This window comes from Cherax quadricarinatus, chromosome 30 (genome assembly GCF_038502225.1).
Source record: "Cherax quadricarinatus isolate ZL_2023a chromosome 30, ASM3850222v1, whole genome shotgun sequence".
Taxonomy (NCBI): domain Eukaryota; kingdom Metazoa; phylum Arthropoda; class Malacostraca; order Decapoda; family Parastacidae; genus Cherax; species Cherax quadricarinatus.
In genome coordinates this window covers 7,873,082-7,889,720 of record NC_091321.1, presented here as the reverse complement: position 1 = coordinate 7,889,720, position 16,639 = coordinate 7,873,082, and positions in this window count along the sequence as shown.

Here is a 16,639-nt window from a genome sequence, read left to right as displayed (position 1 = left end):
CCTGTCCCCCCTCTCATCTGCGACTGCTTGACAGAGTAGAGAACAGAGCAAGACGTCTCATCTCTCGCCTGGACCCATCCTGGATAGATCTGTCATTTCAGCAGAGCCTTCAACATAGGAGGGATGTGGGTGGCCTTACTGTTATGTACAAGGCCAATATTGTCAAAATACCACACTTGGATCCACTTCGAGGACAGCGCGAAACAAGCTTTTATGCCACAAGACGGGCAGAAAGCAGCAACTTCACTCTGGCTGTACCCTTCTCCAGAACATCACTCCATCTGAGATCATACATACCCAGGATGACTCGAGTATGGAACACATTCGTACAGCATAATGATGTCAACGAGATAACGTCAGTTGATCAAATGAAAATGCTGGCCCACAGATGGCTCCAACTTCATCCTGTTCCCTACTTGTATGTCTCATAACAATAAAAATGCTTTCAAATGAGCTGATGTAGGTAACAGCTCTTAGCTTGTCAATAAAGTTAGGAATCCTTAACCTGTAAATAGCTGTCAATAAAGCTAGGGATCCTTAACCTTGTCAAACCATGTGTAAAAAAAAAAAAAAAAAAAAAAAAAAAAAAAAAAAAAAAAAAAAAAAAAAGAGAGAGAGAGAGAGAGAGAGAGAGAGAGAGAGAGAGAGAGAGAGAGAGATAGAAAGAGAGAGAGGAAGAGAGAGAGGTTTAAAGGGGGTTATAAAACACAACAAAGCCTCTCACACCAATTAACCAATTTATCAGTCGTCGCAGTTATCACCAGTCATGCGCCAATGGACGGTTCCCAGGAAGGGGGAGGTAAGGGAAAGGGGTTAGGGAGTAGAGGAGGGAAGGGAGGAGAGGATGAGGGGAAGAGGCATTAATCATCATAATTTTCACTTTCCTCCCTCTCATATTCCCCTCCTCACCTGTACCCCTCATCTCTCTTTTCCCTTTCATCACCTCTGTCCCCCTCCCTCTTTACCATTTATTCCTCTCCATCCCCACTCTACTCCTACCTTTATCTCTTCCTCCCTCTCAGTCTCTCTCTCCTCCCTAACACTTCAACCCCATTCCTCACATTTCTTCTCCCCCCTTTCGTGCTCCTCTTTTTCTCTCATCTCTATGCCACCCCTCACTTCCTTCCCTTCACCTCCTACCACTGTTAGACCAACTAAGGCTCTCCATCTGGCACCAGCTGCCAGATTCTATTGTTTACAGGTGGCAAATTAGATATATGAGTAAATATAGCAAAGAAATCCGACCCGTACATCACCTAATCTAATCCTCATGAATACCGCTTAAATCCTACTCCTATGTTAAATCCCACTGGTATGTTCCCTAAATCTCACCTGTATATTGCATAAATCCCATCTGTATGAAAGAGACCACCTTTATAAGTAAATCCCACCTATATATTATTTAAATATCACCTGTGTATTACATAAATCCCATCTGAATAAGTAAATCACACCTACAATCCACCTGAAAGATGCTACACACCTCATTTAACTGACAAGCTTCTCTCGGAAAAGCTGCAGCCGGTGACACACCCGCACTGCGCTGCTCTAAGAAAACTTTCCCTGCTTCAGTTGCTGCCTTGCAACTTTGCATAGCTCCTGATAACGCACTGAGTAATGTGAAAGTACTTGAGCTGAAGTTTTCCACCCCCCTCCCCCGTGGTTTGCCTTGCATGTATATATATATATATATATATATATATATATATATATATATATATATATATATATATATATATATATATATATATATATATATACAATAAGATCACAGTAAACAGGTGATATCATAATATGCAGAAGAACCACTGTGAATAAATAGTGAAACTCCAAGCACTTTCGTCATTTCTCACATTATCAAGAAACCGAATCATGTGAGAAATCACTAAATCGCTTGAAATTTCACTATTATACATATATTACACCAAAAATTTCTCTCAGTCACAACAGGAATCGAACCTGCACACTCTACATTAAAGTACGCAGTATTTTAGCGACATAACCAAACTGACTGTGTACTCCGACACAGAGCGTGGACGTTCGAATTATTCTGTTGACCGAGAGAAAATGTTTCGCCCATTTGCGATGTTTAGCATATATCATATGGGTTTTAAGTACGTTGTATTCCCTATTTTTGCCCATTTCCATTACCCTTCCGTACACACGCACTCTTTACGCCCACACACACGCACTCTTCACGCCCACAGTGACTGGTACACCAGCGGCACACGACCCGAAGTGTCAAACATCACGCCCAGTACAATTACATGGTGTCATCCCCCGCCCACTCCTGGGAGTTACGTGGGGAAAGAGGCAAGAGAGGAAGAGGGGAATGAAACGGGAGGAGGAGGAGGTGAGAGAGGGGAGGAGGGACGGAAAGTGAGGGCAAATGCGATGCATGGGAAAAATCATGTTATGGATTTAGCAATAACGTAATGATGGTACCTTTGGTGTGTGTGTGTGTGTGTGTGTGTGTGTGTGTGTGTGCGTACTCACCTAGTTGTACTCACCTAGTTGAGGTTGCGGGGGTCGAGTCCGAGCTCCTGGCCCCGCCTCTTCACTGATCGCTACTAGGTCACTCTCCCTGAGCCGTGAGCTTTATCATACCTCTGCTTAAAGCTATGTATGGATCCTGCCTCCACTACATCGCTTCCCAAACTATTCCACTTACTGACTACTCTGTGGCTGAAGAAATACTTCCTAACATCCCTGTGATTCATCTGTGTCTTCAGCTTCCAACTGTGTCCCCTTGTTACTGTGTCCAATCTCTGGAACATCCTGTCTTTGTCCACCTTGTCAATTCCTCTCAGTATTTTGTATGTCGTTATCATGTCCCCCCTATCTCTCCTGTCCTCCAGTGTCGTCAGGTTGATTTCCCTTAACCTCTCCTCGTAGGACATACCTCTTAGCTCTGGGACTAGTCTTGTTGCAAACCTTTGCACTTTCTCTAGTTTCTTCACGTGCTTGGCTAGGTGTGGGTTCCAAACTGGTGCCGCATACTCCAATATGGGCCTAACATACACGGTGTACAGGGTCCTGAATGATTCCTTATTAAGATGTCGGAATGCTGTTCTGAGGTTTGCTAGGCGCCCATATGCTGCAGCAGTTATTTGGTTGATGTGCGCTTCAGGAGATGTGCCTGGTGTTATACTCACCCCAAGATCTTTTTCCTTGAGTGAGGTTTGTAGTCTCTGACCCCCTAGACTGTACTCCGTCTGCGGCCTTCTTTGCCCTTCCCCAATCTTCATGACTTTGCACTTGGTGTGTGTGTGTGTGTGTGTGTGTGCGCTTACCTTAGTGCCATAGTGAAGAGCTCTGTTCCACAAGGCACAGTACTCGCCCCCATCTTATTCCTTATCCTCATATCAGACATAAACAGAGATATACGCCACAGCACCGTATCATCCTTTGCGGATGATACTAGGATCTGCATGAGGCTGTCATCTGCTGAGGACGCGGTTAATCTCCAAGAAGATATAAACAAAGTTTTCCAATGGGCAACGGTAAGTAATATGATGTTCAATGAGGACAAATTCCAACTACTCCGTTATGGAAAACTGGAGGAGATAATAACTAGAACAGAGTATACTACTGACTCCGGCCATACAATAGAGCAGAAAACTAATGTAAGGGACCTGGGAGTAGTAATGTCTGAGGATCTCACTTTCAAGGATCACAACAGTGCCACGATCGCACGTGCAAAGAAAATGATAGGATGGATAATGAGAACTTTCAAAACGAGAGATGCCAAGCCCATGATGATCCTTTTCAAATCACTTGTTCTCTCTAGGCTGGAATACTGCTGTACATTAACATCTCCATTCAAAGCAGGTGAAATCGCAGATCTAGAGTGTACAGAGATCCTTTACTGCACGTATAAGTTCTGTCAAGCACCTTAACTACTCGGAACGCTTGGAAGCACTTGACTTGTACTCGTTGGAACGCAGGAGGGAGAGATATATCATAATCTACACTTGGAAAATCTTGGAAGGAATGGTCCCAAATCTGCACACAGAAATCACTCCCTACGAAAGTAAAAGACTGGGCAGGCGATGCAAAATGCCCCCAATAAAAAGTAGGGGTGCCATTGGTACACTAAGGGAAAACACCATAAGTGTCCGGGGCCCAAAACTGTTTAACAGCCTCCCATCAAGCATTAGGGGAATTGCCAATAAACCCCTGGCTGCCTTCAAGAGAGAGCTGGACAGATACCTGAAGTCAGTGCCGGATCAGCCGGGCTGTGGCTCGTACGTTGGACTGCGTGCGGCCAGCAGTAACAGCCTAGTTGATCAGGCCCTGATCCATCGGGAGGCCTGGTCATGGACCGGGCCGCGGGGGCGTTGATTCCCGGAATAACCTCCAGGTAACCTCCAGGTACCTATCTATGGTTGCAGGAGTCGAGTGATGACTCGTCTCTGCCTCTCAAACCTGTATTCACAGGTTTGCCGCCTCGTGGCCTTGTCGTATCTATCAAAAATCATTCCACTTCCTTGCCTTGAAGAAGTATTTCTCGAAGACCCTGAGGTTGATATGATGTTTAAACTTCCATTTATTTCCCTTTGGCCCTTATTACAGATATTTCAAACAATCTATCCATGGCCGCCCTGCCACGTGTATCATACAGGTTTTGATCGTGTCTCCCCTGCTCCTTCCACCCTCAAGCATGTCACCCGTCTCACTACTTTTAGGTTCTACTCGTAAGTCAGCTTATTTATTTCTTGGACCAGTCTGGCTGCCAACCTCCCTAATTTCTTGTGTTTCCTGACATGGTTGATTAGGTGTGGGCTCTACGCTGGTGCTGCGTACTTTTTGATGGTTTTAACTCGTGTAGAATGGAGGACTCTTTTTGAAGATTCCTGAATACCTTGCCTAGGTTTCCTGCACATGCATATGCCACCCATGCTAATCTACTACTGCGCATCCCCAGTCGTATGATCGGTGCTATGCTTACCTTACAGTTCTTCTCCGTATATGACTCCTGTTTATTACTCCAAGTTATCTTTCAGTTCCGGTCCTCGTGCGCTTCCCATGGTTATCATAGTTTCTGTGGTTTAAATTCCATAACCATTCATAGAATTATCCTTGTGGTCTGCCCAAGTTGTGTCATAGACTTTCACTGCCCTTTTCAGTGCTCTGTGCCTATCCTTTCTTTACTAATATGTGAATCACTCTCTACCTAAGAATATACAGGCCTTCGACCCCTGTCTTATCCATCGGAGTGCTCTTCCAGTTACTCAGGACTAGAGTTTTCATTCATATGAGGTTCTTGTGAAGAACCAGGTTCAAGGCTTCTTGACAGGCGCGAAATGTGTAGCTCACATATCGATCTCCTTCGTGTCTTATCTTTGTCATCTCGCTGCATAATTCATTAGATTAATATTTCGTATATATTGTGAGGAATGACTCTGTGAATAATATAGTGAATATATATATTACACAAAGAGGCTAAAATATTCCTCACACTATGAACCTGTTATTGCCTTTCTCCCTCCAACCACCGCCTCCCTCCCAACACTGCTTCCCTCTCTCCAGAAACTGCCATTCTCTTTTTCCCCCCTCCCACCACTGCTTCCTTCTCTCCTTCCTTCCCCTCCTCCCACAATCCTCTCCCTCCCTCCTTCCCACATTCTTGGCCACAGGGACTACCAGTGGGCGCGCCTCCAGTAAATGCCTCTTTAATAATTTACCCTTCACCTCACATTATAATTCTCAGCCGTAATTGAGCAGCTTGAAAACTGGGATGGATGGGTCCAGGACAGGCGGAAAGGGAGGGAGGGGGGGGGGCAACGAGGGATGGGGAAGCATTGACAAGGGAAGAGAAGAGGCACCGAAGAGAAAGGGGAAGGCACTAACGAAGGAAGAAGGGAGGCACCAATGACGACGAAATGGGAAGCGCCAACGAGGAAGGGGGAAGTACCGACGCTCGAGTATAAAAGAAATTGGGTAATGTTCTACGTGTGTGTGTGTATGTTAGTTACCATGTTGTTACCATTTTGTCCTAGGCACATGTCGATTAGACACTAGGCCTGTTGTATATGCGTGTCCGTGTGTGTGTGTGTGTGTGTGTGTGTGTGTGTATACGCACCTGGTTACCTGGAGGTTATATATATATATATATATATATATATATATATATATATATATATATATATATATATATATATATATATATATATATATATATATATATATATATACCTCTCTCTCTCTCTATATATATATATATATATATATATATATATATATATATAGATAGATAGATAGATAGAGAGAGAGAGAGAGAGAGAGAGAGAGAGAGAGAGAGAGAGAGAGAGAGAGATCGCAGTCAGCAGGACTCAATACTGCTACTGAGATGGACAAGATTCCCAGGCAGCGCTCGTATCCACTCGGCCACAAATGCCACATAAGCTGGGAAGATTTAAAATATAGGAATGTTACTCAAAAAAGCTTAAAAAAATTCAATAGAAATCAAATCACAATCTGGCCTGATCAGCCAGGTTGTTATGGCTACACATGCCTACAAACCACCAGCAGACCTGGTTGATTAGGAAGTCAACAGGAGTAGCGAGGATAAAACCCACAGAAAGGAGCCACAGGTATATAACAGGTAAGATAAGGGTTCCTAGGGACTGTGAAAGTGACCTTTTTGACTCTTGCTGTTGTTTAACGTAATGGTGATGAAAGGCTCTTAATCCAAGGAGTTAGTGCTGCCCACCCCCTCCGTGGATCAAACCTAAATGGCTAACATTCCGCAGGTACTGTATAACTCCTTCAACCTTAGCACTTCCCCATGAATATTATAATAATAATGATGATGATAATAACAACATTAATAATAATAATAATAATAATAATAATAATAATAATAATAATAATAATAAAATAATAGTAATAAAGTTGGTAGAATTACCGACAATATGTGAAGTAAAAGGACACAAGTGCAACTAGTGTGACATTTTATTGTGGCAACGTTTCGCTCTCCAGGAGCTTTATCAATGGCTTGATAAAGCTCCTGGAGAGCGAAACATTGCCACAATAAAATGTCACATTAATAAAATAATAACAGTAATATCATCATCAGCGTCACCAGTCTGCAAGTTAATGACCTGTTATTTTCAGCTCCCAGAACTGAAAGTGAATTTATTTGGGGATTACAAGACTACTGGAAACAGCCTAGTCGTGGCACCATCAACGAGGCAGCTAGAGTGGCAGGTGGGAATGACACTCCTCCCCCTGAGACATCATCAACGAGGCAGCTGGAGTGTCAGGTGGGGGTGACACTCCTTTCCTTGAGACTCCATCAACGAGGCAGCTGGAGTGTCAAGTGGGGGTGACACTCTTACCCCTGAGGTACCATCAACGAAGCAGCTGGAGTGCCAGGTGGGGGTGACACTCCTCACTATTACGAACACAGGTACTTTTAGAAGGCGTGTTGTACCTGGGAGTTTAAGTAAAGCAGCTCATGCCCCTCCACCTCTCTCCGCCATAACTCCAACCCCCTCTACCATCCTTCCAACTCCCTGCATCACCTTCCACCACTCCATTCCTACAGTACCCCACCACCCCTTCTCCACCCCTCCACTTCCAGGAAGGGACATGTAAGATAGCTGGGAATAGAGACAGTAAGACACCTTCCATCTCCTTCGTTTATATTCCAACGTTACAGGGACACGCACAGGGATACGCACAGATAATACACTAAAGGAGATTAGGACACGTATGCTGTCCCCTCCCTGAGAGAGAGAGAGAGAGAGAGAGAGACAGAGACAGAGACAGAGAGAGAGAGAGAGAGAGAGAGGGACTTTGATGACCTTCTTGCAGTGTTTGACATGAGAAACTTTGTTGATTTCCCTACTCATATCTCTGGCTCCTCCCTTGACCCAGTAGTGAGTGATCTGGCAGAAGGCATAGTCACTTGTCAACCCCTCGGCTACGTTGGATCGTCTGACCACAAGGCTGTTTTTACCACACTTAAGATCCCAACAGAACGAGGTGAGGAGTCCACACGCACAACCTGGCTATGGGAAAGAGGTAATTGGCCAGCCCTTTGCTCTGAGCTCGCCACCACCGACTGGAATGCTCTTCTCCAGGGGGATGTTGACAACCAAGTGAAAGCCTTCACTGGACACATCCTTAATCTGCAACAAGAACACATTCCTCCCCCAATATGTGCCCAAAAGCCTACAGATCACCCTTTTGGGTTTTGGCCGTTGGAAAAGGGGGCACCTCCCAGGAAAACATGGCAAGGTAAAAAGAGACATCCTACCACCAAACGAATTTTGCCTTCAAGCCTGTAGGCATAGGGAGTGATGTTAAAAAGTGGGCCATTGCTAAATGGGGTTGGACACAAAGAAAGTTAGCATCAGGTAGGGTAGGCTCCAAAACCTGGTGGTCCTGGTAAAGGACAGAAAAGGGTTATCTGTGATAAAACTTTTCCACCTCTAAATCGACAGGAGGGGCCCACCTCACTGGAATTAAAACCCGGACCTCTTTGCTAAACCTTTTTCTCCAAAATCAAATTCCCTGACCCAAACAAAGGGACCCCCCTTTACCCCCGGGAACTTTTCCAAAACTTAAAAGGGGTGACTAAGGCAGGAGGAGGTGCATTTCCTTCTTAAACCCCTTGCCCAAAGAAAAAGGCTGTAGGCCCCAGACAAGTTGGGCCAAGATTTTTGAAGATGTGCAGACCAGCTGAGACCTCCAACCCCGCATCTTTCAGCACTCCAAATTGAAAACCAAATCCCCTCTCCAGGGAAAAAGGGGGCCCAAATGTAGCCCCTTTAAAAAGAAGAGCAGGCAGAAACCCAATTTTCCCCGGACCAGTGTCACTCCTGTCAATCACTGTGGAAAATCTTGAGAAAAAATCTCAAGAAAAACCCCAAAATAAATTTTTTGGCTACCACTCACTCTTTGTGATCGTAAATTGGTTTGGGGAAAAGGTTTTACTCATTTCCCAATCTGTTTTAAGCCTCTCACTAAGTGGCCCCAGTCACTGGAGGGATCAAAAGTCAGCTGTGTTTGGCCTGGACTTGCTGGCGTTTTCCCGAAGGCCCCCACGGGGCCTCTTAAAAAATTTTAAGGCACTGGGTTTTTAGGCTCTCGCTTTTCCCCTTATGTTTACCTTCATGGTGATTTTCTTTTAACCCTCAATGGAACGGAATCAGGCCACCCCTATTGGGGAAAACGTTCCAAAAAAGGTGGGTTTCCACTGTTATGGAATTCTATTTTAACGACCTTCTTCACCCATCCAAAAATCCATAATACGGAAGGGCTTCCTGACTTTCCCCATTATCAAGGAAAAATGCAGCTGCTCAAAAGCCATCAACCCCAGCTGGGGCCTATATCAGCGGGAAATGATGGAAAAGGAAACCATTTGATCCCTCTCTAGGCACCATGATGGTTGCTGGTGAAATAAAGGATGGAAAGGGAGGATGTTGGCACCTGGAGAAGAAATTTGATATCCTTTTGAAAGGTTGACTAACCCCTGAAAAACCATGTTTAAATCTTTAAACCAAAGGGAGCCGGAAAAAACAGCCCCGCCCTATCTCCCTCTGGTTTGGGGAGGTTTGCCCAAAATCAAGCCAAGAAACCAAATCGCTCCACCGAGTATCTCCACTTTTTTTGGTTTCCCGTCCCCTCTCATCTGCGACTGCTTGACAGGGGGAAAATGAAACGGAAACGTTCTCCCTTTGGGCCCCATCCTGGATGGATCTGTTTATTTTAGCAGAGCCTTCAACGCCAGGGGGATGTGGTGGCCTTACTGTTTTGTACAAGGGCCCCTTAAAAAACCCCCCCCTTGGATCCCCTTCGAGGACAGCGCAAAAGGGGTTTTTTGCCACAAGACCCGAGAAGGCAACCCCTTCCCCTGGCTGACCCTTTTCAGGAAATATCCCCTCCCGAGATCCCTACCTTTCCCCCCGGGGTGGCTCAGTATGGAACACTTCGTTTAGCATAATGATGTCAACAGATAACGTCAGTTGATCAAATAAAAAGCGGGCCCCACAGATGGCTCCCAAACCCTCCTGTTCCCCTTGGATGTCTTAACAATAAAAAAGCTTTCAAAATTTAAGGGTGATGTAGGTAACAGCTCTTGGGTTATCAATAAAGGGTTAAAAGGGGTCCAACAAAATAAACATTCCAAAAAGGGTGGATCCTTTTTAAACCCTTTTCCCAAAACCCTTTTAAAAAAAAAAAAAAAAAAAAAAAAAAAAAGAGAGAGAGAGAGAGAGAGAGAGAGAAAGAGAAAGTAAAAACAGAGGAGGGAGGGAAAAGGGGAGAGAGAGAGAGAGAGAAGTTTACTAAAAAGTGTATAATTCCCCTTATGGGTTTTACCCAATTATATGCCGTATTGATAATTCCAACCCCGGTTTTCTTTAGGATGGGGGGGATGAGGGTGGGGGGAAAGAGGAAGGGGGTTGGGGGATGTGGGGAAGATAATTGAAATAATTGTAGTAGGGATAGATTTTTTCTGGATTGTGGGGAAAATTTGTTTTTTTTGGGTAGGGATCTCCCCTTGAGGGTCCTGCATGATGATGGTTTATGATGATATTCAACCCCCGAGTATGTAGAGGGGTTTTTAAGGGGAAAGGTATATATTATATATATATCCATATATATATATATATATATATATATATATATATAAATAAATATATATAAATATAAATATATATATATATATATATATATATATATATATTAAAATTAAAGTGTGTGTGTGTGTGTGTGTGTGTGTGTGTGTGTGTGGTGTGTGTTCCCCCGGGTTTAGGTTGCAGGGTGAGTCAAACCCCCCCCCCTCTTCCCTTTTGTCCTTTTTAGGTCCTCCCCCCAGGAACCCTAAACTTTATCTCCCCTCTTTAAAACTATATATGGATCCTGCCTCCCCTACATCCCCCTTCCCCCAAAATATTCCCTTACTGCTTTCCCCTGTGGGTGAAGAAATCTTTAAAACCCCCGGGGATTCATCTGTGTCTTCAACTTTCAACTGTTTTTTCTGTGTCCCAAACCGGAAAATCCCGTCTTTTACCTTTCCCAAATTTCCCCTCAGTATTTTGTTTTGTCTTTCTGTCCCCCATTTTCCCCGTCCTCCAATTTTCTCAGGGTTTAATTTCCCTTTAAACCCCCCTTGGGGCCTTTTCCTCTTAAACTCTGGGATAGTCTTGTTGCAAACCTTTGCCTTTCTCTAGTTTTCTTCTTAGCCTGGGGTTGGAGGGTTCCCCCTTTGGGGCTGCCCCAAAATGGGCCTTAACAACGGTGTAAGGGGCCTGGGGCGTTCCTTATTAAGATGTCCAATTTCTGTTTAGGTTTGCTAGGTGCCCATATGCTGCAGGATTATTTGATTGATGTGCGCTTCCAGGAGATGTGCCTGATGTTTCTCCCCAAAGGTCTTTTTTGAAAGGGGGGTTTGTAGTCTCTGGCCCCTGGGGGGTCCCGTCCGGTCTTCCTTTTCCCCTTTTAAACTTTTGACTTTTTCACTTGGTGGGGTTGAACTCCCGGGGCCAATTGCTGGGCGGTCTGACCTGTAAAATCCCCTTTTTGGGGCCCGCCTGGCTTCGTCAGGTGAAATTTTTCTCATCAACTTCCCTCATCTGCAAACCCGGGGCACCTCAGAATCTATTCCTTCAAAGTCGTTCACAAATACCAGAAACAGCCTGGTCCCGGACCCCTTAAAAGGGCGGTCACGGGGGTGTGTGTGTGTGTGTGTGTGTGTGTGTGTGTGTGGTGTGTGTCGTCGGGTGTGTGTGTGTGTGTGTGTGTTGTGTGTGTGTGTGTGTGTGTGTGTGTGTGTGTGTGTGTGTAATGTGCGTGCATGTGCTCGGCGTTTTCACGCTTCTGTTCGTCTCTTTCATCTTTTATATGTGTGCTTGTATGCGTGTGTGTGTTCTCGCATACGTATGCGCGTATGCGTTCACTTGCGTTTGCTGACTCTGATGTCTATGAACGTGTCTGAATGCGTGTTCGTGTAGACATGTGTATGTATTCAAGTATATAGGTTTGTGCGTAGTCTATATCTACGTAGATGTGTGTGTGTGTGTGTGTGTGTGTGTGTCTGTCTGTCTGTCTGCGTGTACTGTCCAAACACGAGGTGTGCGGAAAGAAGAAATATTAAAGAAAAGGGGAGAGAGGATTAGGGACGATGTGGAGAAAGAAAATGGGATAGAGGAAAAGAGAACAGAAAAGAAAGAGGAGAGACGGGAAAGAATAGTGGAGCGAGGGGGGAACAGAGAGATAGAGAAAGAGAGAGAGAGAGAGAGAGAGAGAGAGAGAGAGAGAGAGAGAGAGAGAGAGAGAGAGAGAGTTGAATTGTGTTACCTCTCGCCTAAGTTATCTTTCCCCTTCTCTCTTTCCATCTCCTATAGCCATATATTTTATCCCAAGACCTTTAATTAAATTAGTCCTAAACAAAGAGCCTAATTTGAAGACCTCCACATTAAACCTATCACTGTTAAATAAACCTTCATTGTTACTGCTTTAACTCACCGCCAATATTATTACTCATAGTCACCGTGTTAATTATGTTTGCTTGTTAATTTTAACCCGTTGCCTGTGGAGTCATTTGCAGTGTTGATTTACGCTTAATGTTCACTCTGTGATCTCGAAATTAACTCCAAGGCTGTTAAATTATTCTTCGCTGACTGTTAAATTGCGATGTGAGAGACAACTTTTGTCCTGGTTGGCTGGTTAATGGGGTTTAAAGCCTATCTACTACGCTAGGATCATTAAATCTGCATGTAACCTTTCTTTCACTACAAGTCAAGAATTTTAATTCTTAAAATAGGGAGCCAAGTAACCTCTCAGTATATTTACGCTGAGAGAAATACAATTTACTGTGAATATATCAGGTATTATCCTATTTTTAAATTTTAAAATGCCACTATTTCCTCAATAATCCACTGAGATACTGGAACTAGTTCATCTAGTTAGCGCTGCCTCTAGGTGGCTTCTAGGCAATTAAAGATAAGTCATACCAGGTCATCAGAGGTCAGAGACAAAAACAACACGTGTATTAGTTAAGGGTCTGACCTCGGGACAAATGACGCCATGACGTACAACATACTGCTGAGGAGATATCATTGGTCCTCGCTGAGAGGGTGTGAGTTAGATCTGTCTAACTGGGGCCCAGCATCCTTGCTCTGTTTCCTTTTTTTAAAAATCCTTTTGGGGGGTTTTGTAAAGCTCCCCCCATACCCCCAGGAGAAGCCCGGGGGACTGGAAGTAAGCTTTTCCAAACAACTGTATTTTTTTTACCCTTTTAGGTAAGTAACAAAAAAGGTTAAAAAGAATGGATGTAATTGTATATTCTGGCTCAAACCCCCACCGGGAGGCGGATGTTTAGTGGAAGGTGTAATCCCTCTTATTCCCTTTTAAAGGGTGGCAGAAATTGACATAGGAAGAGACTTTGGGATCACGTGGTCTTGGGGTCATTTCTTGGGATCGTGGGATCATGTGGTTTTTTAAAGGTAAATTTTGGCCCTTGGGTATATGGGGGACCACGGGTCTTCAGGGTCAGTGTGGTCTTGTAAACGTGGGATTGGGGCCCCAGGAGTCAGTGGGGTTTGGTTAAATAATATGGGCCCACGGGGGTTTTGGGGTAAATGTGGTTTCTGAGCCCGTTTTACCACGTGGTCTATGGGGTTATGGTCTTGTAAAGAATAAAAAAAACAAAATGCAAAAACGGGAACAATACCAAATAACCCGCACACTCTCCCCAGGTAAACTCTAGGTAAACAGGAGAAAAACTTATGACGACAAAAAACAGTTTCATTCCTATGAAAGGTTGTGTATGGTCTTGCCTGCACTGGTATAGCCCCAAAAAAATAAGCAACTTTGGGGGCAAATCCCCTTTGTTATACTATCCCTGGCTGCCTGTTAAACTTTCCCTGGTTGGCGGGCCCAAACTGCCCCTCGGCTGTTAAAATATCCTGGCTACATGTTCATCTATCCCCGGCTGGCTGTTAAACTCCCTGGGTTGGGTTTGGCCAAACGGCCCCTGGCGGGCTTTTAAAACTTTCCCTGGCTGGCGGGCCCCTTTCCCCTTTGGCGGTTTAAAAAACCTCCGGCTGGTTTTTTCATCTACCCGGCCGGGCTGGCTTTTAAAACCACCCCCTGCCCCTTGGTTGTTAAACATCCTGGCTGGCTTTTAAAATTTACCCATGGTTGGTTTTTAAAACCTTCCCTGGCGGGTTTAATTCCAAAAAAAGACATATATTTTGCATGATCCCTTGCGGGCACCCCCAACCTCAGATAAATGTGCAGCCAGCCCGGGACACGCCGAAAACAAACGGACATTCCCCAAACACGGTGACCTTGCAGAAAACCCCCACGGACAATCTTTCCCAACCCAGTTTTAAGCCTCCCTTCCAAAGGAGGGGAGAGGGGGGAAAGGGGAAAAGGGGCGGGGGGTTCCCATTGAAGCCCTTTGGGGTGGTGCGGAAAAACAGGGGGGGTTGTTGGAACCGTGGGTAATGGGGGGGTTGTCATGCATAGCAAGGGGGGGAGGCAGTATGGGGGACAGGGTGATGGTTTCTTTCATGGGGATGCAGATGGGGGTGATGGTCCCATTTTCCATGCTTTTGGGGCCCTTTTTGACAAAATGCGCATTAATTTTGGGCTTTTTACCTTGATTCCCCAGCTTTTTTTGCCCTTTTCAGATTAAAATTTCCCCCAAAATACTAACCAAAGTTTAGTTGTAAATTAAGATGTTATCTGTCCCCTGCCCCTTCCCTCACTATTCCTAAAAATAAAATTATATATATATTATATATATATATAAAAATAAATATATTCTATATCATATATATATATTATATATTCAAAAAACCCCCCTGGGGGGAAAAAAATTTCCCAAAAGGCGCTTTCTGACTACTCACTTAAATATTATATATATATATTTTATAAAATTTATATATATATATATATATATATATATATATTTATCCTGAAAATGGGGTTGGTAGACAGAAACCCCCCGGGAAAATTACCCCGCCCTGAAGTGAGCTAAAAGAAACCCTGTAATTTTTTTACATGAGGGTATTTCCCCGGTGCCCATTTTTTTTCCACAAACACAAATTTTCCCGGGCTCCTACTTCTCCCTTTTCCCTTAGGTCACACTACACATACATGTACAAGCATATATATACACAGGGGGTTTTTTCCCTTTTTTTCCACTAGTTCTTCTTTTTTTTTTCCTTTTTTACCCCCATGGGAAGTGGAAAAATTTTTCCCCCTAACCATGCGTGTTGTGAGGGACAAAAATCCCAGGGAAAGGGGCAAAGTCCTTCCCTGATTTTTCAAATGAAAAAAAAAATTTTTGTTTTTTTTGGGCCCCCCCTTCAGTGGGTTTCCAAAGGTGTGTTAAATATATATATATATATATATATATAAAAATATATATAATATATATATAAAATAAATTATATATATATATTATATATATATGTACACCCCAAAAAAAGGAGTAATAAAAGAGGATGACCCCAGGGTTTTCCCCAAAGGTGCGGGGAACCCAAAAACCAAGTGTGCTAGGAATGGAAAAATTTTAAAAGGGCCGGGGACCCAGGGGGGTTAAGGGGGAAAAATCTAGACCCAGAAATGAATATAAAAGGGTAAAAAGGGGAGGCCCAAAAAAATTTGAAAATGACCCGCACCCCAAAAAATCCCCGAAACTGTTGTCACCCAAATGGGAGAAAACAACAGTAAAGGAGGGGTAATAAAGGCAAAGGGAAAGGGAAAGGGGGGAAACCCAAGAAATGACCGGGAAGTTTTAAGAACTCAACAAGAGATTAAAAGGGGTTTCACAGAGGAGAAAAAGGGACCCCAGAAAGGGGGGGAAAAGGTGGGGCACCCCCAAAGGTTGGGGTTAATGCAAAAAGGGGAAAAAGTGAAGGGGGCTTCTGGGTGAGTTTAAGATACCTCAAGGCAATGGGGGCCGGAATAACATCTCCCCCATGGGTATTAAAGAGAGAAACAGAGGCCTATTGCCCTAAAAACAATTTTCAAACATCTAAAAAGGGGGGTGCTGAGGCATGGGACAGAAAATTAATTAATTTTTAAAAAGAACAGACAAAAACATTTTTTTAAGCCCAAATGCCCCACTAAAACATGTATAGTATTCCAAAATTGGAAAATTATCAGGAAAGTGGTGGAACACCTGAAAGAATATCTCATAAACCCCCAACCAGCATGGTTTGGGGACAAAATCCTTTTCCCCAAACCTTCTGGAGTTCTAAACATAGTGACAAAATAAGAAAAAGAGAGAGGGGGGTGGGTGGATTGCATTTTCTTGGGACTGCAAAAAGGCGTTTGAACAGTTACACAAAAGGGGGGTGCAAAAACTGGAGGACCAAGCAGGGATAACGGGGAAGGGCCACAATGGATAAAGGAATACTTGTCGGGGCCTTGAGTATGGTACGTGGCGAGGTGTCAAATGGGCACCTGTGACCAGCGGGGGCCCGCGGGGGGTCAGTCCCAGGACCAGTGCTGTTTCTGTGTTTTTGAACAAAAGACCGGAAGGGAAAAGCTCTGAGGTGTCCCTGTTTGCGGAAAGACGTGAAGTTGATAGGGAAAAATACACTCGATCAAGACCAGGCAGAACTAAAAAAAGGGGTCTGGACAGGCTGCAAAAACTTCAACCTTTTTT